Raw genomic sequence first — 23,659 nt, forward strand, 5'->3', positions numbered from 1 at the left:
TAAAAAAAAAAAAAAAAAAATTATAATAACTATCAAAAGTTTTTAATAATGTTTTTATATTATCTTCAAAATAAAGACTTCTAGTGTTTATGCTTTAAAGGTAAATAAATTTTTTTAAAACAAGAGGCCCATGGGCCACATCGCTCACCTGAGGAACAATGGGTATGATAAAATCAGCTAAATGGAGTCACAATACAAACGATCTGGACAATGTACAATAAAACATGTAGATCCTGTACAAATAAAATCCATTTTCCCCCCTGGATTTTCTTATGCTCATAATCATTAGTCCCTTTTCTAACAGGATGATTTTATAGTCATATCACATGTTGAGTATTGCAGTTCTCAAAAAGATCCTTAACAATAGTTTGTATATGGGATATAAACCTACATCAAACTCTGAACCTTCTTGTGAGGCCAAAGAATTGTCCGGGGGCCAAAGTCTTAACAATAATAAAGAATCATCTGGCTGATTAGTTTCTGAGAAGAAGATTTTTAAAGATTTACTCTAAATATTCCTATGTTAAACTTCGACCCCCCATTGTGGCCCCACCCTACCCGGGGGTCATGATTTTCACAACTTTAAATCTACACTACCTGAGGATGCTTCCACACAAGTTTCAGCTTTCCTGACTAATTAGTTTCTGAGAAGAAGATTTTTTAAAAGATTTAATTTAAATATTCCTATGTTCGACCCCCATTGTGGCCCCACCCTACACTCGGGGGTGTATACAACTTTGAATCTACAATACCTAGGGATGCTTCCACACAAGTTTCAGCTTTCCTGGCTGATTAGTTTCTGAGAAGAAGATTTTTAAAGATTTACTCTATATATTCATATGCTAAACTTCGACCCGCCATTGTGGCCCCAGCCTACCCCCGGGGGTCATGATTTTCACAACTTTGAATCTACAATACCTGAGGATGCTATCACACAAGTTTCAGCTTTCCTGGTCTTATGGTTCATGAGAGGATAATTTTTGAAAATTTCTCCAAAATTTACATTAATTCCTAATCATCTCCCTTTGCAAAAGGGCGTGGTCCTTACTTTTCACAACTTTGAATCCCCATAGGCTAAAGATGCTTTGGGCCAAGTTTGTGCCAAGCTTTCAGCTCAGGTGAGCTAAAAACTGAGGAAGCAGATGAAGAATTTTTTTTAGTTTCTTGTATTTTTTATTGAACAGATAACTCTTTTCTGAAAACAAGAGGCCCATGTGCCACATCGCTCACCTGAGCAACAATAGCCATAATGAAATCAGATTTATGGAGTCATATACAAAATGTCTGATCAAAATAGTAGAATAGATCCTGCATAAATAAGATTTTCAATGTTTTATTAAGATATTCTGATGTTGAACACTTTTGAACAGGATGAAAACAGATTTTTGAGTCATATCACACAATGTGTATTACAGTTATCAACTTATGTTTTAAACAAATATCTATACACCTATAAATCTATGAGCCCTTTTGGGGCCCAAAAATTGTCCAGGATCTAAGCAATAATACATGTATGTCTGATTGTCAAGATGTGCACATATTAGTGAAACCATGTATCATAATATTTAAGTTTACAAGACTAATTTAAATTTTTCCTACATAAAAATTGCCCCTTCCCACATAATCACCCCATCCTACCCCCAGGGTCACGACTTAAACTAATTTGAATCTACTCTACCTGAGGAAGCTTCCAAACAACTTACAGCATTTCTGGCCAATTGTTTATTTTAAAGAAGAAGTGTTCTAAATTCTCTATACATTTCTATGTACAACTTTGACCCCCATTGTGGTCCCACCATACCCCACGGGATCAAAACTTTAACGAACTTGAATCTACCCTACCTAAGAATACTTCAACACTAATAACAGCTTTTCTGGCCAATTGCTTTTAAAGAAGATTTTCAAAATATATAAATATTTTTTCAATAATTCTTCATTATCTCTTCATTTTAACAAACTTAAATTCCCCTTCAATTAAGGATGCTTTGTGCCAAGTTTGGTTCGATTCAGCCTAGTTGTTCTGGAGAAGAAATCTAATATGTAAAATGTTTACAGACATATGGACAGACAGACAAACGCAGGACAAAAATTGATCAGAATAGCTTACTTCAGCTTTTGGCTCAGGTGAGCTAAAACGAAAAAAAAATGTTCAAGACTTCACTCAATGTTTTTTGAAACTTATTGAAAATTAGCTGTTTCTTGCAACAACACGAAAAGGATGGCATATTTATGAGTTTATAAATTTAATGAAATTAAAATTTATCAGTAACAAAAAATTTATATGTACAAGGATGATATTCATTTTGTGGGGCCATTTTAAGCTCTTCTATACATATAACTTACAGTACCAAACACACCCAACTTAACAGAAAGCGGACCTCAACCATACCCCAGTTCTGCTTTCGTGAAAGCTCAAGGTCTTGTACAACTGTTTAATAAACAAATCTGAACCTACCTAAAATTTCATTATTTATTCTCCCTTGCCTTTATTTTGCTTTCATATTAACAATTTCTTATTTACAAGCAATATCACTTGTAAAAGTTTCATGACGTTAAGCTATTTCATAAAATTGTTTTGGCGCCATCTCCAGATATTGTGTACACTTTTAAAGATGCTGTCTATTCCACAACATCACAATAACAATGTCATTGATTATTATTACTATTACAATTTAAAATCCACTAAAGAGCCAAGAGGGCAAAAGCGCTATGATATCAATCATTGGAGAACTGTGTTATCGTCTACTATTTTATGTTACCTATACCAAGGACCTATTAGTTTACATTGATGATGTTGTTTACTCAGGGTTTGAGTTGTCAAATTCAGATTGTTATAAAGTTCAAAATTATGAGTAAAATTTGTTTAAAACAATAAGTATTTATAAGATGAATGATAAAATGTTATTGTTAAAGTGAATGCATGTGCTTAAAAATGATCTAACTGTCTGCACATGTGTATTTGGAACATATGTGCAAGGGTGGGGCTTACAAGTGGTAAGATAATAAATGAGTCAGCTTCACACTTCTGGGTTTAAGGTGGACCCCGTTTGCTGACCTTGAGCAAACTTAGTAGACCCAAAGCAAACATAAATTTTAAAAATCTCAGACTTTGATCAGACACATATCATGCAGATGCAAAATTAACCCGGGATCTGTATCTGGGATCTGCTCTGTTGTAAGGTTGTGTCTGGTCAATACTGTATAGTTTTTTTATGATCTTATGGATTTAAGTATCAAAAATAAACAGGTAAAACTATGAATATAGGTGTATTTATTAGCAATATCACAATTTCTAAAAAGGGTATATCTCATTTATATAAATATGCAGAACTTCTGCAGCCCCCTGGAGCTATTATGGATTGGATACCTTAAATTTGGCTTGACCATTGGTAATGCCTTTATGTTATATTGAAAACAACAAAATTAAAGAATTAAATGCCCTAAAATAACAATAACAGTTACTGTTGGTGAAATTTAAAAAAAAAAAGGATACACAGGCTTAATTCTTACACCAAACTCTAAAAAATATTGTTTCCCATACATAATCAGCATGTTTTATACCCTTGTCTGACTATGACTGCACGTACCTGGTAAGTACATGAACATGTAACAAATTAACCAGCAAATGAATTTATAATGCGTTCTTACAAATTCAAAGGTGAAGCAAATGCCAACAAGTAAAGGTGATTACACATCCTGTTTGAAAAATCAAATTGAACAAGGACAAACTGGGGTTTTCTTTTTTTTCTTTTTTTGGGGGGGGGGGTAGTTTTAGTTATATGGCAATTTATTGATCAGATAAATATAAGGTGATATCTGCAATGTGAACCAGGATATGAAATTCATGAACCAGGTATAATTCCATATGCATTCAGTACTGTGTCATCAATATGTAACAAAATAATTCTCACATTTAACTTCTCCTGCTTTTATTACAGATTCAAATTATTTTCTTACTTAAAGGGGCATGGTCACAATTTTGGCTAAAAATTATTTTTCCGATTTTAATGTTTACAATGCTTTAGTTAAGCATTTTTAATAGGCAACTATAATTTGCGTGTCATTCGTTAAGTTATAAGTGAGTTACAGAATTTGAAATTCTTTGCTTTGTAAACAAAGCGTTTCTTTACATTTTGAATGTTTTAGTGACAATCCCAGTTTTAGACCTAAAATAAATGTGTTAAAGGTTAGGAACTGTTAATTTATGCTTGAAATGAATAAAAAGATAGACAAATCAGCTTGAAAAAGATTTTTAACTGGTATATTGCATTTATGTAAACAAAAACAGGGCACGAGCCTTGTTTACATGACAGAGAGTTGTGAGCCCTGCATCTCTCTTATAACTGTACAAATGGCTCTCAAATTTCATTTGAGCATTAAAAACCTATTCCTTTTGATTATCATTTATTCAAAATCAACGATATGTGATTTTGCATGGCAAGTAGTATCAGTAATCGAAATATTTCTGAGAAATTGTATGGATCCAGACAAGACTGAACTCTTGTCTTGTTCAACCAAACGCTCAGCTGTCTTCGTTTATCTCCGACAAGCAAGAGAGACTCTGTTTTGTCGGATGTTAATGGAGACAGCCAAACGTCTGGTTAAACGAGACTACATTGAACTCTAGCGTAGGAATACATACGATTTTAAAAAATATCTAAACTGTTTGTATAATTTAAAATCTTATTATTTTCATGGTATTAATAAATAAGTTTTCTTGAAGAACAATGCTTCAGAACACATAGCATCGAATTGATATATTATTTTCAAGAACTAAGTGCTGTCAGCGGTATTGATTTGTGCTTAGGTCAAAACACTGTTTCACTTTTGCTTTGCCCGAGTAAGTGCATAGGAAAGTTGATTAAAATCTACTTCCAAAAATAGAATTTGACTAAAATCATGACCATGCTCCTTTAATAAACATAAATACCTCCCCCGCCCCACTAGCTTATTAGTTGGATTGATGTTGATGATGGATAAGGTAAGCACCTATTCACTTAAAGATCATGTAATCAGAATTGAGAATGCATAACATACTTGCAGATGATGTTGTAAAATTACTATTTCTTTACAAAATTCAATAGAGCTATCCAATAAAACATGAATTATGAAAGATAATTATAAATTGGCCTTTGGCTTAGGTGAACTGTAGAAATCCAATATAATAGTTTGTCACAAATTTTAATTAATACACCAGTGATACACCTTATCTTTTAGACAAATTACTTACCAACTGAATATCAGGCTTAGTTTCCAAAATATCAATGTTGTATAAAGATGTGTTCAGAATACCTATAAAATGATGAATACATGTAGATTTTGGTTCATACAAAACATAATAATTTAAGATTATTACACAAGGGGCCCAGGAGCTACCTGCAGACCCATCAAAGTACAGTATTTATTTCTCAGTTCTTTTATCTTTGGCCATATACATAAAAATAAATATAATTCTTAACTTGTAATCATTTGGACTTTTGTAGCGAGCGTAGCGCTGGGGCAAAGCAAGCTCTATAGGCAAAGCAAGTGCTTAGAAAAAATTACAATGTACATTATAAATATATTGCTGACACAATATGGGTGGATATACCCGGTATGGTGTAATCCTAATTGAGTAATCGTAAATGATTGTAATGATTACTCTTTTTCAAGTAATCGACAGTAATCTGTAATTGAATAGATTTTTGATTACTTGTAATCATAATTTAATCGATTACAGCTAAAAATTTCAGTGTAATTATAATTACTGGTACTTTTTCGATTACTTTCAATTACTCTTCACATAAATATTTTTGCGATGCTTATGTTAATAAAAAAAATACTCTACAAGTGTTATTTATAATATTATTAACAGAATAAAATTGACTGTATTCATGTAGTACGATTTTCCACTTTCACTTAAAATATAAATATTGGTCAACTTGAATATATAAACAGATAATCTATTCAGCTGTTCAGTATGCGTTCTCTCCGCCTTGCAAATTTTAAAAATTATTTAATCTAATGTGTCTTTGAAAAAAACACACTAAAGCTACCTATTGATTGACCTTGAGAAGAGACAGAGAGAGAGAGAGAGAGAAAGAGAGAGAGAGATAGAGAGAGAGAGAGAGAGAGAGAGAGAGAGAGAGAGAGAGATAAAACATCAAACCCCAAACCTCTGTACACTTTCAAATTACAATCGAGTGATGTCACAATGGTTTGCATTTTTTTGCATTGGTAAATTTCATCCCACAATGGAATTTCATGCATTGCATATGGCATTCTCATGTTCTCATGAGAATCAAAGTAAAACTTTTGAGAACCAGGAAAAATGCACAATTTGAAGAACATGCTTTTCAGGTAAATAAATCGATATACTACTTGTAGTTTTTAAATTGATTCTCAAGCCTAAAGGTGGCAGGGGACAGTTTTTTTGATACAATTCATTGTAGCCAAGGGATGCATGTCTTCGGAACTTTGTAACTAGAATTTCCTCAGTTCCCATTCAGCACAAATACCTTTAATTCACTCTTTATAAGGCTAATCACCAATTTCTAAAGAAACTTACTAATCAAAACCTGTAAAATTCTCTACATACTGGTTTTTATGAGATTTTGACCCTTTCATATTTTGCTAATTTTTCATGATTTTTCAGCTTTTTAGACCTCCCCCAGCTAATTCCCTGCAGAGGGTTGACCTTCCGTACTGCATGCATGTTGCACTATCACATGTCACAAACTTACCGGTGTATAGTTTTCAATGTCCCATCCACCTACTTTTCGTGTTATTTTACCTCCCGTCTGTAACTTGCAATTTCACTGTGTAAAGTCAGCAAAACAGTCATAGTCGCAGGTTTCGCATTTTGCTTCTGATTCTCATGTACCTAACATAAGGGGCCTACATATTGCATATCAATTTCAACAAGAGACACCTCTCTAACTAATGATAATCATTAAAAATCATTTCATGAATTTTAGCAACACTCATAAGCCTTCAAGTACAGCAACTCTCAATTTTACAAAAATATTGACGGGTACTTTAATCGAAACTGTCCCTTGCTACCTTTAACATACACTTACATTCTCTGAAAAGTCATCTTGTCTTAAAATTAAAAGGTTATGCTATTCTGAAAAAAAGTACACCACATTTTGCCAATTCCATTGAGGTTTTAGAAAAATATGGCCATTTAAGGGAACCCACCATTTCCACTTTCCTCTATTTAACACAGATTCACAGGGCTCTAAAAATAAAGCATCTTTACCTAATCTTTTAGAGGTCAACTGTTGTTCAACATCCTTAAAAAAGAAACCTTATTCAATACTACATACATCTACTTGATATTATCATGATAAAAGCATCACATCACTTAGAAATCCCTTTACATGTATACCCTCCCCCTATCTTTTGATTTTCACATGAAGCATTAGTTTGAACACTTTAACCTAATATTATGAAACTTGTGGCAGTTTCCTTGAGTCATTTCTTACACATAATTGAAAACAACCATCACTGATATTTAAAATTGATCTTTTTTGGTAAATGGATGATTTGTAGCATTTTTTTTTCACAAAAAGGTATGTCGCCCTACATGTGATTTCTTGTTTTAATGAAAAACTAAGCCTATAATCATATTTAGTGGATATCTTATATAGTCTGGTTTCTAGTCTTCTTTTAACTTTGCTAAATTAGTAAGACCTACAAGTGTGATGTGTGCGTTTAATTAAAATGAAATTCAAACACACCCGGGTACCTGGGGACGGATGAGAATTCCATGAAAAATGTTCAAATTTTACATGTTTTTCTACATTTTTGATGCATATATACAATTAAAGGGTAAAAATATGTTGTTTTTTATTCATTTCAAGAGTAATTATCATAGCAGATGTTATTTCAAGGTCAAATGTACATTTACATATCCTACATGTAATTGTAATGGAGTCCATTGGAAAGAAAGGGTGGCTTTTTAAATTATGTAAATACATCTAAAATACCATTTTTTGATAGGAAGGAGCAAAAACTTGAGTTTTTTGACATATTGTATACTTTGATAACTGCATTTGTGTACATGTAAAGTTCATTTGAAATAAAAATATGCTGTTTTTAAAAAATTGGGTGATATAAGTCAGGTGGATTAATGTTATTTCATAAAATCAAACAGCAAAATGGCTGCAAATTCATAAATTTAATGATTTAATTGATAAAAACTGTTTTAAAGTATTTATTCTTATCTCAGTAATAAACTTAAGCCTATTAATTGTCATCAGGATAAGAAATGCCTACTCTTTAAGCCAATTTACTCTAGTGATGGTCATTCTACACATTTAAGAGGGAGTTACTCCCCTTGAATATTTTAGCTAATAAATCATGTCATGACATCTATAGCCAAGAAAATCATCCATTTTCACAAAATGTATTACTTATGGTACAAAATCCACTCAAAATTACACTTAAAGGAGAAATATGAAAATACCATGTAGGCTTGAAGGTGGCAGGGGACAGTTTTTTTTATACAATTCATTGAAGCCAAGGGATGCATGTCTTCGGAACTTTGTAACTAGAATTTCCTCAGTTCCCATTCAGCACAAATACCTTGAATTCACTCTTTATAAGGCTAATCACCAATTTCTAAAGAAACTTACTAATCAAAACCTGTAAAATTCTCTACATACTGGTTTTTATGAGATTTTGACCCTTTCATATTTTGCTAATTTTTCATGATTTTTCAGCTTTTTAGACCTCCCCCAGCTAATTCCCTGCAGAGGGTTGACCTTCCGTACTGCATGCATGTTGCACTATCACATGTCACAAACTTACCAGTGTATAGTTTTCAATGTCCCATCCACCTACTTTTCGTGTTATTTTACCTCCCTTCTGTAACTTGCAATTTCACTGTGTAAAGTCAGCACAACAGTCATAGCCGCAGGTTTCGCATTTTACTTCTGATTCTCATGTACCTAACATAAGGGGCCTACATATTGCATATCAATTTCAACAAGAGACACCTCTCTAACTAATGATAATCATTAAAAATCATTTCATGAATTTTAGCAACACTCATAAGCCTTCAAGTACAGCAACTCTCAATTTTACAAAAATATTGACGGGTACTTTAATCGAAACTGTCCCTTGCTACCTAAGGAAGTTTTTAAACAGCCAGACGACACTAAACTGACATAAACTCTGACATCACAATCACTTTAAATTTTACAGGGGAAATAACTCTTAACTGTAGTGACTGTAAATTGAATCACCAAAAATTTGCCGGAATAACCAAAATTCTCTCAAAATCTTGCTAAGCTAGCAATATTGAGAGCATTTCTAAAGAGATAGGAAAACAAGTGTAACTTATTCGAATGCTCTTATTATTAACGAGTTCATTTCTGAGCATATACTCAACATACAATACTCGAAGATATGACTTTAGTGTCAGAAGAAACCCCAGGAATATTAATTGTCAGTCTTTTTATATCAAGTGCAGCGAGAGGCGGGAAAAGCCCGTCTAGCGAAGCGAGGATTAATGGTAACACATACATATACGAAAATCAGTGAAGATTGAAAGTTGAATCAGGGGTACTAAGGCCAAAAAAATTTCTTCTAGCCCTGGGTGTCACCATATTGGCAGCCATTTTGTTTTTGAAAAGTTAGTTTGATCATTGATTGACTGGTACATATCGTTGTTTATTGCCCCTAAACTCGATTAAAATGTTCCAGTGTTTCAATAGAAGGTAATTTAAATTGAAAGAATTAAAAGTTTCAACAGTGCTTCAATCAAGAAACACGACTAGTTCTATGTATGTCTTATCAAATTATCAGATGGAAAATAAAAACAACTGATCTTTCAGATCATGTAGATACTGAATAAAGTATTCAATTTTATTACCACGGCATTAATATGAATTAAATTGATAAACAATGAAAGAAGAATTTTTTTGAAAAATCGGAATAAAGTAACACTCTTTGGCTATTTCCGATGACAAAACATGTACGTTTTACGTCTGAAACATGACGTCATAATGTAGACTGAGCACGCAATGTTTAGTTAAACTTTGGCTAATGATTTGATTAATCAACCAGGCGGATCCTACTGTGTGCATTTTAAATAAATTTTGTTTAACAAAAATCAAACTGCATTTTGCTAAATCTGCGCTCGGTCCAGCGGTCACACCGTTTACACATAAATTATATTGGCATGTCATATATTGAATCCGGGTGGTTTCGCTCCGATCGCTTGTTCGCGCTGAGTGGTTTCGCTCCGAATACATGTTCGCCCCGGGTGGATTCGCCCGGATAGTACTACAATAAACACTGCTTGTTGCATTTGTTTTTAAATACGTAATTTAAATTATTTCTATCTATACATAAGTGGTAAATTAAATGTGTTAGAAGATAATATAGTTTAATTAGACTAATTTTATACACATGCACGAACATCGCCTGAGCAGTTTAATAAGTCGGCAATTAATCCACCATCAATGAAACCGTTAAATAAACAGCTTTGACTGCGATCTAATTTGGAGAACTAAATGATGAGTATCTCAAGAATTCGTTCGCACAGTTTTTTTTAAACCAGTATTCTGAAAGAGTATATGATAGATAATAAAATGAATTAAATAATGCCCAAAATTCCATAAGATGCTCGCATATACATGTTAAATTAATGTATTATTAAATATATTTTCAATCGGACTTGGAATATTTCCTATTGTGCAAGCTAGGCCTATATAATATTTCTTTATGTCCATTTGGCCAATGCATATATATTATCAATGTCATATTTTGTATACTGTTTTTAATGACGGAAAATTGGCTAAAAATGCCTTCACTTCACAAATGTTTATAAAAGGCATTAATTAAGACAACTCGATTAGGTGAAATCACGATAATTTTAAATTATTTCATAAAACACAACGTTAGCAATTATTTGGGGTTTGCTTAGATCGATAAATACAGGTAATCCTTGATCGTTAATAATATTTATATATTATATTGAAAAGGGGCGAAACCACTCGGCGCGAAACCTCTCAGCGCGAACAAGCGATCGGAGCGAAACCACTCGTTACCCATATATTTATGTCAACTTGAAAGATCTGTATGCATGTTGACTCACAGGGGCTTGTCAAAAACTTTTTGTCTTCTTACTTTTTTGCCTTTTTATACAACAATGTACTATATTAACTGTACAATGTATTTTAATTTATAACATAGTATAGGGGTGGTCAAAAAGAAGACGAACAGACAGTTTATGACGGCCCCCTGAGGCTGACTTGCCAGAAAATCTATCATCATGAATAGGAACTCGACATTTCGTTATTAAAACGTGTTTTGTTTCTACAATCATCAACTGAGCATTAGGCTTATATTTGTTTAACAAGTCAACATTAAGAAAAGCCAACATACTTATTTAACACAAAAGGTGACAGAACTATGCCACCATAATTCTCAAAGCCAAAGGTTTCTTTTCTTGCACAAATAAGGCATAAATACGGACAAACATTTACTTACAACAATGGATATCTTCAGTGTTCTGTAAATCTTGGAATATCGAGTGTATAATACGAACAGGTATTACACGATATGAGTTCAATATCATCAATCAATGACCACGTGCACGTTTCCGTGAAGCGAGCTTTCTGAAATCGATCGTTACAGTAGGTCACATACCACTATTTTTACCCCGTGCTCATTGACCAGGCAAGTAGTTCCATTCTAAAAATGTATGTATTATTTAAAAAATTCCTAGGGGTACTAAATGGTCGAATTTGGTTCCTTTTATGGCATGGATGGAAAGAAGAAGGTTTGAAAAAAAATACAGGCAGGAAAAAATTTAGAAAAATTATCTTTACAGGCGCAATAGAAAGGGTGTAAAGAGGCCAATGTTTACACAAATTCCAAAGTGAAAGTGAATTTTTCATGGTAGGGGTTATTTTAGGGGCCATATCTCAGTCCCCTCTCGATTGATTTTCCTGTAGTTTCGATATGTTGTTGGACTAGTGTCATTCTATAGGTATGCTGTATTTGAACTCATTTGAGCCGGTGGGATTTTTTATATGATTTATTTTTGTATAAAGGAATAAGAGGGAAAAATAATTGTGGTCTGTGTCCTATCAGGTCAAAGGTCAAAATCCCTGTTTATCAACTTAAGTCTAATTTTTCGTTATTTTTCAAACAATTAGGATGAATAATGACATTTTGTGGGGTTATTTTTCAATTTTGGCAGATAATATGAAAAAATAACGGTAAAAATTGTGTGAAATGGATTTGAACGGGGTGTGAACAGCATGGTGTCATCAATGAGTCAAACAGGGGACGTAAGTACTTGCAAAATGTCTAAAAACACTTTCTAATGTTAACTTTACTTATTGCCCAAATCATAAAAGAATTGGTCTATTTGTCATGAAGTTATAAAGCCTTAAATATACACCCCCCTTTTCTCTCTCTCTCTCTCTCTCTCTCTCTCTCTCTCTCTCTCTCTCTCTCTCATATTAATCATATTACATGTAAAAGTATATATATTTCCTTTAATATTATTTTGATTAAATTATAAGGAGGAAAGTAGGGCTTATGTTACTTTATGATTCCTATGAATGATGACATATTTCACTGCCTAGCAGATTGCATGACAGGACATACAAGCTGGTAAAGGGGCACCTGCTCCCCCTCCCCCCCCCCCCCCCCCCCCCCCCAGTTAACACCATTTTGACAGAGAAATAATGAAGAAAACAACAAATGGTAAGTTGATTTTATTCATATTTTTCTTACAATTTAACACTTGAAATCTGATGGTGAGTAGGCATCACAACATTTTCCTCAGTACTTTAGAATATGTAAACCTTCATGTATAGATATTTATATGAGACATATACATTTTACTTGTTAGAAATAGTCATTTTAGCATCTAAATTATCAATGCCTTGCAAACTTTTATTTAAATTACTGCTTTAAAGTCTTATTATGTCAGTTTTTTTCCCCTCTTTGTGTCCTAGAAATGTAACTACCAACAAATGTAGCATGTGTATGAGTTTGGTTGCTGGCATTGAACAGTGATTGCCCAAGATATATGAGGTCTGCTAGAAGCTTTACTATTTGTAATACTGTAGTAATATCTTTTTGGCACTCTCATCATTAATTTGAGTCTTGGTCATCATAGTTCATGGTAACATACCAGACATTTTCACCTCTAAATGCACAATGTATGTAGAAACCCATGACTTTGAATGGTGAATCCTCGCTACAAAAGGTATGATCTCCTCAAGATTAATCACACCAGATAATGCTGAAAGAAGGTGATGGACTTGTAATTTCTAAAATAGTTTCTCGTTAATGTTTGTAAAAAATCCCTACTTTGGATTTTAATGTGTAGAGTTATCTCCCTTTGTTTTAAGAGTACAGTTTTCATGAACCAAGGCTCCTTATGAATTAGGGTACATTTAAGTAATTTATTCAGTGTATATGTAATGAATGGACAAATAGAATTCATTCTAAATTCTTCTAAATTGTTAGTTTTGTTTCAAAAGGCATTTTATGCCTATCCATATCAGCCCTGTGTACTCTGAGTTAATCTACTTTGGTCAGCAAGTGCCATTTCCTGAAAATGTGTGAATGGTTCTATGTGATTATCTGCTTAATGTAAACGGATTAGCCACTGTATATTTATCAAAATACCTGATTTCTATAGCAAACTTAATGCAGAATTTTTTAAATATTTTTTCAAGCTCATAGCATGTGATTAAATGTTTCATTTTTGGCATTTTATGAAAAATTTAGCCATATTTGGGGTATTTTTTTCAAAAATTTCCAAAAAATAGTTCCAGGTGTAAAAGATTTAAATCATCATTAGCATCATCATGTAGACATGTTAGGTTCATGAATGTAATAGATTAATGAAACTTTTGACAAGTAATTAATGTTAAATGTAGCTCTTGAAATTTGAATATTGTGAGTAACGTGCTAGATTTTGCATGTTATTTCAGCCTTCCTGGACCAGATTTCAAAGGCCTATAACTCTGATGCAGAATATACAATTCCCGCCAAATTTCACAGGGAGGTGTATTATGGGTATAAGTGTCTACCTACCAAGTTTCATCAAAATCAAAGAAGAATTGTGTAATTATTAGGTCACATACCACTATTTTTACCCCGTGCTCATTGACCAGGCAAGTAGTTCCATTCTAAAAATGTATGTATTATTTAAAAAATTCCTAGGGGTACTAAATGGTCGAATTTGGTTCCTTTTATGGCATGGATGGAAAGAAGAAGGTTTGAAAAAAAATACAGGCAGGAAAAAATTTAGAAAAATTATCTTTACAGGCGCAATAGAAAGGGTGTAAAGAGGCCAATGTTTACACAAATTCCAAAGTGAAAGTGAATTTTTCATGGTAGGGGTTATTTTAGGGGCCATATCTCAGTCCCCTCTCGATTGATTTTCCTGTAGTTTCGATATGTTGTTGGACTAGTGTCATTCTATAGGTATGCTGTATTTGAACTCATTTGAGCCGGTGGGATTTTTTATATGATTTATTTTTGTATAAAGGAATAAGAGGGAAAAATAATTGTGGTCTGTGTCCTATCAGGTCAAAGGTCAAAATCCCTGTTTATCAACTTAAGTCTAATTTTTCGTTATTTTTCAAACAATTAGGATGAATAATGACATTTTGTGGGGTTATTTTTCAATTTTGGCAGATAATATGAAAAAATAACGGTAAAAATTGTGTGAAATGGATTTGAACGGGGTGTGAACAGCATGGTGTCATCAATGAGTCAAACAGGGGACGTAAGTACTTGCAAAATGTCTAAAAACACTTTCTAATGTTAACTTTACTTATTGCCCAAATCATAAAAGAATTGGTCTATTTGTCATGAAGTTATAAAGCCTTAAATATACACCCCCCTTTTCTCTCTCTCTCTCTCTCTCTCTCTCTCTCTCTCTCTCTCTCTCTCTCTCATATTAATCATATTACATGTAAAAGTATATATATTTCCTTTAATATTATTTTGATTAAATTATAAGGAGGAAAGTAGGGCTTATGTTACTTTATGATTCCTATGAATGATGACATATTTCACTGCCTAGCAGATTGCATGACAGGACATACAAGCTGGTAAAGGGGCACCTGCTCCCCCTCCCCCCCCCCCCCCCCCCCCCCCCAGTTAACACCATTTTGACAGAGAAATAATGAAGAAAACAACAAATGGTAAGTTGATTTTATTCATATTTTTCTTACAATTTAACACTTGAAATCTGATGGTGAGTAGGCATCACAACATTTTCCTCAGTACTTTAGAATATGTAAACCTTCATGTATAGATATTTATATGAGACATATACATTTTACTTGTTAGAAATAGTCATTTTAGCATCTAAATTATCAATGCCTTGCAAACTTTTATTTAAATTACTGCTTTAAAGTCTTATTATGTCAGTTTTTTTCCCCTCTTTGTGTCCTAGAAATGTAACTACCAACAAATGTAGCATGTGTATGAGTTTGGTTGCTGGCATTGAACAGTGATTGCCCAAGATATATGAGGTCTGCTAGAAGCTTTACTATTTGTAATACTGTAGTAATATCTTTTTGGCACTCTCATCATTAATTTGAGTCTTGGTCATCATAGTTCATGGTAACATACCAGACATTTTCACCTCTAAATGCACAATGTATGTAGAAACCCATGACTTTGAATGGTGAATCCTCGCTACAAAAGGTATGATCTCCTCAAGATTAATCACACCAGATAATGCTGAAAGAAGGTGATGGACTTGTAATTTCTAAAATAGTTTCTCGTTAATGTTTGTAAAAAATCCCTACTTTGGATTTTAATGTGTAGAGTTATCTCCCTTTGTTTTAAGAGTACAGTTTTCATGAACCAAGGCTCCTTATGAATTAGGGTACATTTAAGTAATTTATTCAGTGTATATGTAATGAATGGACAAATAGAATTCATTCTAAATTCTTCTAAATTGTTAGTTTTGTTTCAAAAGGCATTTTATGCCTATCCATATCAGCCCTGTGTACTCTGAGTTAATCTACTTTGGTCAGCAAGTGCCATTTCCTGAAAATGTGTGAATGGTTCTATGTGATTATCTGCTTAATGTAAACGGATTAGCCACTGTATATTTATCAAAATACCTGATTTCTATAGCAAACTTAATGCAGAATTTTTTAAATATTTTTTCAAGCTCATAGCATGTGATTAAATGTTTCATTTTTGGCATTTTATGAAAAATTTAGCCATATTTGGGGTATTTTTTTCAAAAATTTCCAAAAAATAGTTCCAGGTGTAAAAGATTTAAATCATCATTAGCATCATCATGTAGACATGTTAGGTTCATGAATGTAATAGATTAATGAAACTTTTGACAAGTAATTAATGTTAAATGTAGCTCTTGAAATTTGAATATTGTGAGTAACGTGCTAGATTTTGCATGTTATTTCAGCCTTCCTGGACCAGATTTCAAAGGCCTATAACTCTGATGCAGAATATACAATTCCCGCCAAATTTCACAGGGAGGTGTATTATGGGTATAAGTGTCTACCTACCAAGTTTCATCAAAATCAAAGAAGAATTGTGTAATTATTAGGTCACATACCACTATTTTTACCCCGTGCTCATTGACCAGGCAAGTAGTTCCATTCTAAAAATGTATGTATTATTTAAAAAATTCCTAGGGGTACTAAATGGTCGAATTTGGTTCCTTTTATGGCATGGATGGAAAGAAGAAGGTTTGAAAAAAAATACAGGCAGGAAAAAATTTAGAAAAATTATCTTTACAGGCGCAATAGAAAGGGTGTAAAGAGGCCAATGTTTACACAAATTCCAAAGTGAAAGTGAATTTTTCATGGTAGGGGTTATTTTAGGGGCCATATCTCAGTCCCCTCTCGATTGATTTTCCTGTAGTTTCGATATGTTGTTGGACTAGTGTCATTCTATAGGTATGCTGTATTTGAACTCATTTGAGCCGGTGGGATTTTTTATATGATTTATTTTTGTATAAAGGAATAAGAGGGAAAAATAATTGTGGTCTGTGTCCTATCAGGTCAAAGGTCAAAATCCCTGTTTATCAACTTAAGTCTAATTTTTCGTTATTTTTCAAACAATTAGGATGAATAATGACATTTTGTGGGGTTATTTTTCAATTTTGGCAGATAATATGAAAAAATAACGGTAAAAATTGTGTGAAATGGATTTGAACGGGGTGTGAACAGCATGGTGTCATCAATGAGTCAAACAGGGGACGTAAGTACTTGCAAAATGTCTAAAAACACTTTCTAATGTTAACTTTACTTATTGCCCAAATCATAAAAGAATTGGTCTATTTGTCATGAAGTTATAAAGCCTTAAATATACACCCCCCTTTTCTCTCTCTCTCTCTCTCTCTCTCTCTCTCTCTCTCTCTCTCTCTCTCTCATATTAATCATATTACATGTAAAAGTATATATATTTCCTTTAATATTATTTTGATTAAATTATAAGGAGGAAAGTAGGGCTTATGTTACTTTATGATTCCTATGAATGATGACATATTTCACTGCCTAGCAGATTGCATGACAGGACATACAAGCTGGTAAAGGGGCACCTGCTCCCCCTCCCCCCCCCCCCCCCCCCCCCCCAGTTAACACCATTTTGACAGAGAAATAATGAAGAAAACAACAAATGGTAAGTTGATTTTATTCATATTTTTCTTACAATTTAACACTTGAAATCTGATGGTGAGTAGGCATCACAACATTTTCCTCAGTACTTTAGAATATGTAAACCTTCATGTATAGATATTTATATGAGACATATACATTTTACTTGTTAGAAATAGTCATTTTAGCATCTAAATTATCAATGCCTTGCAAACTTTTATTTAAATTACTGCTTTAAAGTCTTATTATGTCAGTTTTTTTCCCCTCTTTGTGTCCTAGAAATGTAACTACCAACAAATGTAGCATGTGTATGAGTTTGGTTGCTGGCATTGAACAGTGATTGCCCAAGATATATGAGGTCTGCTAGAAGCTTTACTATTTGTAATACTGTAGTAATATCTTTTTGGCACTCTCATCATTAATTTGAGTCTTGGTCATCATAGTTCATGGTAACATACCAGACATTTTCACCTCTAAATGCACAATGTATGTAGAAACCCATGACTTTGAATGGTGAATCCTCGCTACAAAAGGTATGATCTCCTCAAGATTAATCACACCAGATAATGCTGAAAGAAGGTGATGGACTTGTAATTTCTAAAATAGTTTCTCGTTAATGTTTGTAAAAAATCCCTACTTTGGATTTTAATGTGTAGAGTTATCTCCCTTTGTTTTAAGAGTACAGTTTTCATGAACCAAGGCTCCTTATGAATTAGGGTACATTTAAGTAATTTATTCAGTGTATATGTAATGAATGGACAAATAGAATTCATTCTAAATTCTTCTAAATTGTTAGTTTTGTTTCAAAAGGCATTTTATGCCTATCCATATCAGCCCTGTGTACTCTGAGTTAATCTACTTTGGTCAGCAAGTGCCATTTCCTGAAAATGTGTGAATGGTTCTATGTGATTATCTGCTTAATGTAAACGGATTAGCCACTGTATATTTATCAAAATACCTGATTTCTATAGCAAACTTAATGCAGAATTTTTTAAATATTTTTTCAAGCTCATAGCATGTGATTAAATGTTTCATTTTTGGCATTTTATGAAAAATTTAGCCATATTTGGGGTATTTTTTTCAAAAATTTCCAAAAAATAGTTCCAGGTGTAAAAGATTTAAATCATCATTAGCATCATCATGTAGACATGTTAGGTTCATGAATGTAATAGATTAATGAAACTTTTGACAAGTAATTAATGTTAAATGTAGCTCTTGAAATTTGAATATTGTGAGTAACGTGCTAGATTTTGCATGTTATTTCAGCCTTCCTGGACCAGATTTCAAAGGCCTATAACTCTGATGCAGAATATACAATTCCCGCCAAATTTCACAGGGAGGTGTATTATGGGTATAAGTGTCTACCTACCAAGTTTCATCAAAATCAAAGAAGAATTGTGTAATTATTAGGTCACATACCACTATTTTTACCCCGTGCTCATTGACCAGGCAAGTAGTTCCATTCTAAAAATGTATGTATTATTTAAAAAATTCCTAGGGGTACTAAATGGTCGAATTTGGTTCCTTTTATGGCATGGATGGAAAGAAGAAGGTTTGAAAAAAAATACAGGCAGGAAAAAATTTAGAAAAATTATCTTTACAGGCGCAATAGAAAGGGTGTAAAGAGGCCAATGTTTACACAAATTCCAAAGTGAAAGTGAATTTTTCATGGTAGGGGTTATTTTAGGGGCCATATCTCAGTCCCCTCTCGATTGATTTTCCTGTAGTTTCGATATGTTGTTGGACTAGTGTCATTCTATAGGTATGCTGTATTTGAACTCATTTGAGCCGGTGGGATTTTTTATATGATTTATTTTTGTATAAAGGAATAAGAGGGAAAAATAATTGTGGTCTGTGTCCAGTACTTTTATAGACTATTTTTTATGCTTTCCGATCCCGATTGCATTGCAGGATACGGACGAAGGGCCAAATTCACTTCTGCAATCGTGATTTTCATTTAAATCTAACGTAAGTTAGAGTTATTTAAGATATATCAAAATCAATAAAAAAAAAACCAGAAAAATCAAATAAGATTTTTTGTACGGGAAATGGTCCGTTCTTGTGAGAGAAAAAATAATATTTAAAAAATTCGACAAAAGATTTGATATCCAAATTACAATATGACACTTATATGAAATTTTTAAAAAGTATCATTGAAAAATGACCATGTCATCGACTTCGATTTACGGGAGCACACGCCAAAGTGCAGTATGTCGCTATTTTTAACCGGGTTTTCCAACAGAAAAATCCGGTTACTGAAATGGTGAAAATGGCGGGCGGGCGGCTGCCAAAAGGCACGTACTTTTATTGTATACGTACGGATTAACCCTCCTACAGTTCCCAAGATAGGAAGTTGTTCTTTTGCAGATCAATTGTACATATACTAGATGTGTGCATATTGCTAGGATTTTGATTTCTGATGATTTATGAAAAAATACTAGCTGTTGAACTTAGTCATTTTCTCGCAGAATATTGCTTATAGGGTACCCCTATTGTACGGATAACTCCTCCTACAGTTTTCAAGATAAGAACTTGTTCTTTTGCAAAGCAATTGTACATACATGTATACAAGAAATGTGCATATTGCTAGGATTTTGATTTCTTATAATTTATGAAAAAATACCAGCTGTTGAACTTAGTCAATTTTTTCAACTTTTTAGTTTTCTTATTAATTACGTGTTTTAAAAACAAGACTTTGCATTTTGGACACATACAATGCGCATGAATTTCCATGAACTACTTTGCCGCGCATTGAAGAAATGGGGGTTGAATTTATAACGCTTGTTGCAAATTCAAGGCAGCAACTGTTGAATTTTTTTCTACTAGACAGACATATTTTTGTTTATAGCCACTTACAAAATTTGGTCGCTCTCTGACGCTTTGCCGACATTAAAAGCATGAGAGAGAGAGAGAGAGAGAGAGAGAGAGAGAGAGAGAGAGAGAGAGAGAGAGAATTTTTCAGTCTTTACTACACAATATGCATAAGACACATCAAAAGAACCCGGCTTTCAGTACTTCAGTACTTTGATTAATGAGAAGTATTGCGCAAACTCTAAGAAAAAGTTTATATAATCATTTCGAGGTTCATTATGAAACAAAACAACAATCAGGGTGTGCTAAACATTATTTATGATAAAATAACACACCAAAACTCATTAATACGCAGACTTTCGAATGACCTTGACCTTTGACCTTTATGTCATTTTTATCGGCCAAGGTAGACGCTTCAACACCAAGTGGTCTAATGTCTTTACGACGTAAGATAAAATGTTGTATGTGTTTTTATTGAATGTTCGAAACTTTCAGGGGCAAAAACTGCTAGAAGATGCCCTCGGGCCCTTTCGGTATGAATAGAATTGGTTTCCTCTATGTAAACTAAAGACATTGGTTAAAGTTTCCAGTCTCTACCTCTAACGGTTTAAGAGGAGTAGCGATAACAAGCATTTTGTACAACTGGGGCAATAACTATATAGTTATTTCAAGATATGGACTGAAGTTTTATATTTTAAAATTTCTTAAGATGCCTTACTACATGCATGGAAACGTTTTTCAATACCACCATAAACAGAAGAAATGTGATAACCCAATAATTAGCAGATTTTTTTTTTTGAATGACCTTGACCTTTGACCTATATTTTAATCAGCCGAGGAAGACGATTCCATCCCAAGTGGTCCTATGTCTTTACGACGTATGGTGAAAAAGTTGTATGTGTTTTTATTGAATGTTTATATCTTTCAGGGGCAATTACTGCTAAACGATGGCCTCGGACCCATTCGGTATGAATTAATAGATTGAAGAACCCCCTAAGTGTACTGAAGACATTGGTAAAAGTTTTGAGTCTCTCTATCTTATGGTTCCAAGGGAGTAGGGATAGCGATAACAGGAGTAGCGATAACATGCATTTCGTAAAATAGGGGCAATAACTCTGTAATTATTCAAAGCACATATTTTAAGATGTGACCTTTATGTCATTTTGTTTGGCCAAGGTAGACGCTTCAATCCCAAGTGGTCCAAAGTCTCTAGAATAAATAATATGAAAGTTGGAAGTGATTTGATTAAGATTTTAAATACTTTCAAGGCCAATAACTACTAAAAGGGGGGCTCAGATCCTTTCGGTTTGAATAGATTAAATAACCCTCTAGATGTACTAAAGACATTGGTAAAAGTTCCAAGTTTCTACCCTTATGGTTTCAGAGGAGTAGCGAAAACAAGCATTTCGTACAATAGGGGCAAACACTCTATAATTATTTGATTAAAGGTATATGCCAAGGGCTTTATTTTGAAATGTCTCAAGATGTCCTACTACATTCAGGAAAAAGTATTTTTCAACCACTTTAAACAAAAGAGATCTAAAAATTATTTTTTAGAGATTTCCAAATGACCCTGACCTTTGACCTTTATGTCATTTTGTTCGGCCACGGTAGACGCTTCCATCCCAAGTGGTCTGAAGTCTCTATGACAAATATTTAAAAAGTTGGAAGTGATTTTAGAGAAATTCAAATATTTTCAGGGGCAATAACTACTAGAAGGGGGCCTCAGATCCTTTCGGATTGAATAGATTGAAGAATCCTCTAAGTTTACTGAAGACAATGGTAAAGGTTCCAAGTTTTTATCTCTTATGGTTTCAGAGGAGTAGCGATAACAAGCATTTGGTACAATAGGGGAAATAACTCTACAACTGATTCAAGGTAGGGGTCAGAGGGCTATATTTTGAAATGTCTTATCATGTCCTACTACACCCATGAACATTTTTGTCTCTACCACCAAAGACAAAAGAGATCTAAAAACTCATTAATTGACAGATTTCTAAATGACCTTGACCTTTGACCTTTATGTCATTTTGTTCGGCCACGGTAGACGCTTCCATCCCAAGTGGTCTGAAGTCTCTATGACAAATATTTAAAATGTTGGAAGTGATTTTAGAGAAATTCAAATACTTTCAGGGGCAATAACTACTAGAAGGGGGCCTCAGATCCTTTCGGATTGAATGGATTGAAGAATCCTCTAAGTTTACTGAAGACATTGGTAAAAGTTCCAAGTTTTTATCTCTTATGGTTTCAGAGGAGTAGCGATAACAAGCATTTCGTACAATAGGGGAAATAACTCTACAACTGATTCAAGGTAGGGGTCAGAGGGCTATATTTTGAAATGACTTATCATGTCCTACTACACCCATGAACATTTTTGTCTCTACCGCCAAAGACAAAAGAGATCTAAAAACTCATTAATTAACATATTTCTAAATGACCTTGACCTTTGACCTTTATGTCATTTTGTTCGGCCATGGTAGACGCTTCCATCCCAAGTGGTCCGAAGTCTCTATGACAAATATTTAAAAAGTTGGAAGTGATTTTAGAGAAATTCAAATACTTTCAGGGGCAATAACTACTAGAAGGGGGCCTCAGATCCTTTCGGATTGAATAGATTGAAGAATCCTCTAAGTTTACTGAAGACATTGGTAAAAGTTCCAAGTTTTTATCTCTTATGGTTTCAGAGGAGTAACGATAACAAGCATTTCGTACAATAGGGGCAATAACTCTGTAATTATTCAAAGGTATGAGCCAAGGGGCTATATTTTAAAATGTCTTAAGATGTTCTATTACATCCATGAAAAAGTTTTTCTCTACCCCCCTTAACAAAAGAGATCTAAAAACTCATTAATTAACAGATTTCCTAATGACCTTGGCCTTTGACCTTTATGTCATTTTGTTCGGCCAAGATAGACGCTTCCATCCCAAATTGTCCGAAGTCTCTATGATAAATAATAAAAAAGTTGGAAGTGATTTTATGGAAATTCAAATACTCTCAGGGGCAATAACTGATAGAAGGGGGTCTCGGATCCTTTCGGTATTAGTAGATTGAAGAACCCTCTAAGTGTACTGAAGACATTGGTAAAAGTTCCAAGTCTCTATCTCTTATGGTTTCAGAGGAGTAGCGATAACAAGCTTTTCGTACACAAGGGCAATAACTTTGTAAGTTCTGGGAGTTATCAAGCAAAGGGTCATTTGGTACCATAACTTTTAATGGCCAATAACATAAAGAAAAAATTGTT

The 23,659-nt window shown here is 33.5% G+C and overlaps 1 protein-coding gene across 1 annotated transcript in view; it reads right to left on the minus strand.

The window, feature by feature from the left end:
* LOC117683192 (E3 ubiquitin-protein ligase TRIM71-like) overlaps positions 1–23,659 on the minus strand; it is a 182,662-nt gene that overhangs the window by 29,819 nt on the left and 129,184 nt on the right. The window lies entirely within an intron of this gene.

This window comes from Magallana gigas, chromosome 4, assembly GCF_963853765.1.
Source record: "Magallana gigas chromosome 4, xbMagGiga1.1, whole genome shotgun sequence".
Lineage (NCBI taxonomy): Eukaryota > Metazoa > Mollusca > Bivalvia > Ostreida > Ostreidae > Magallana > Magallana gigas.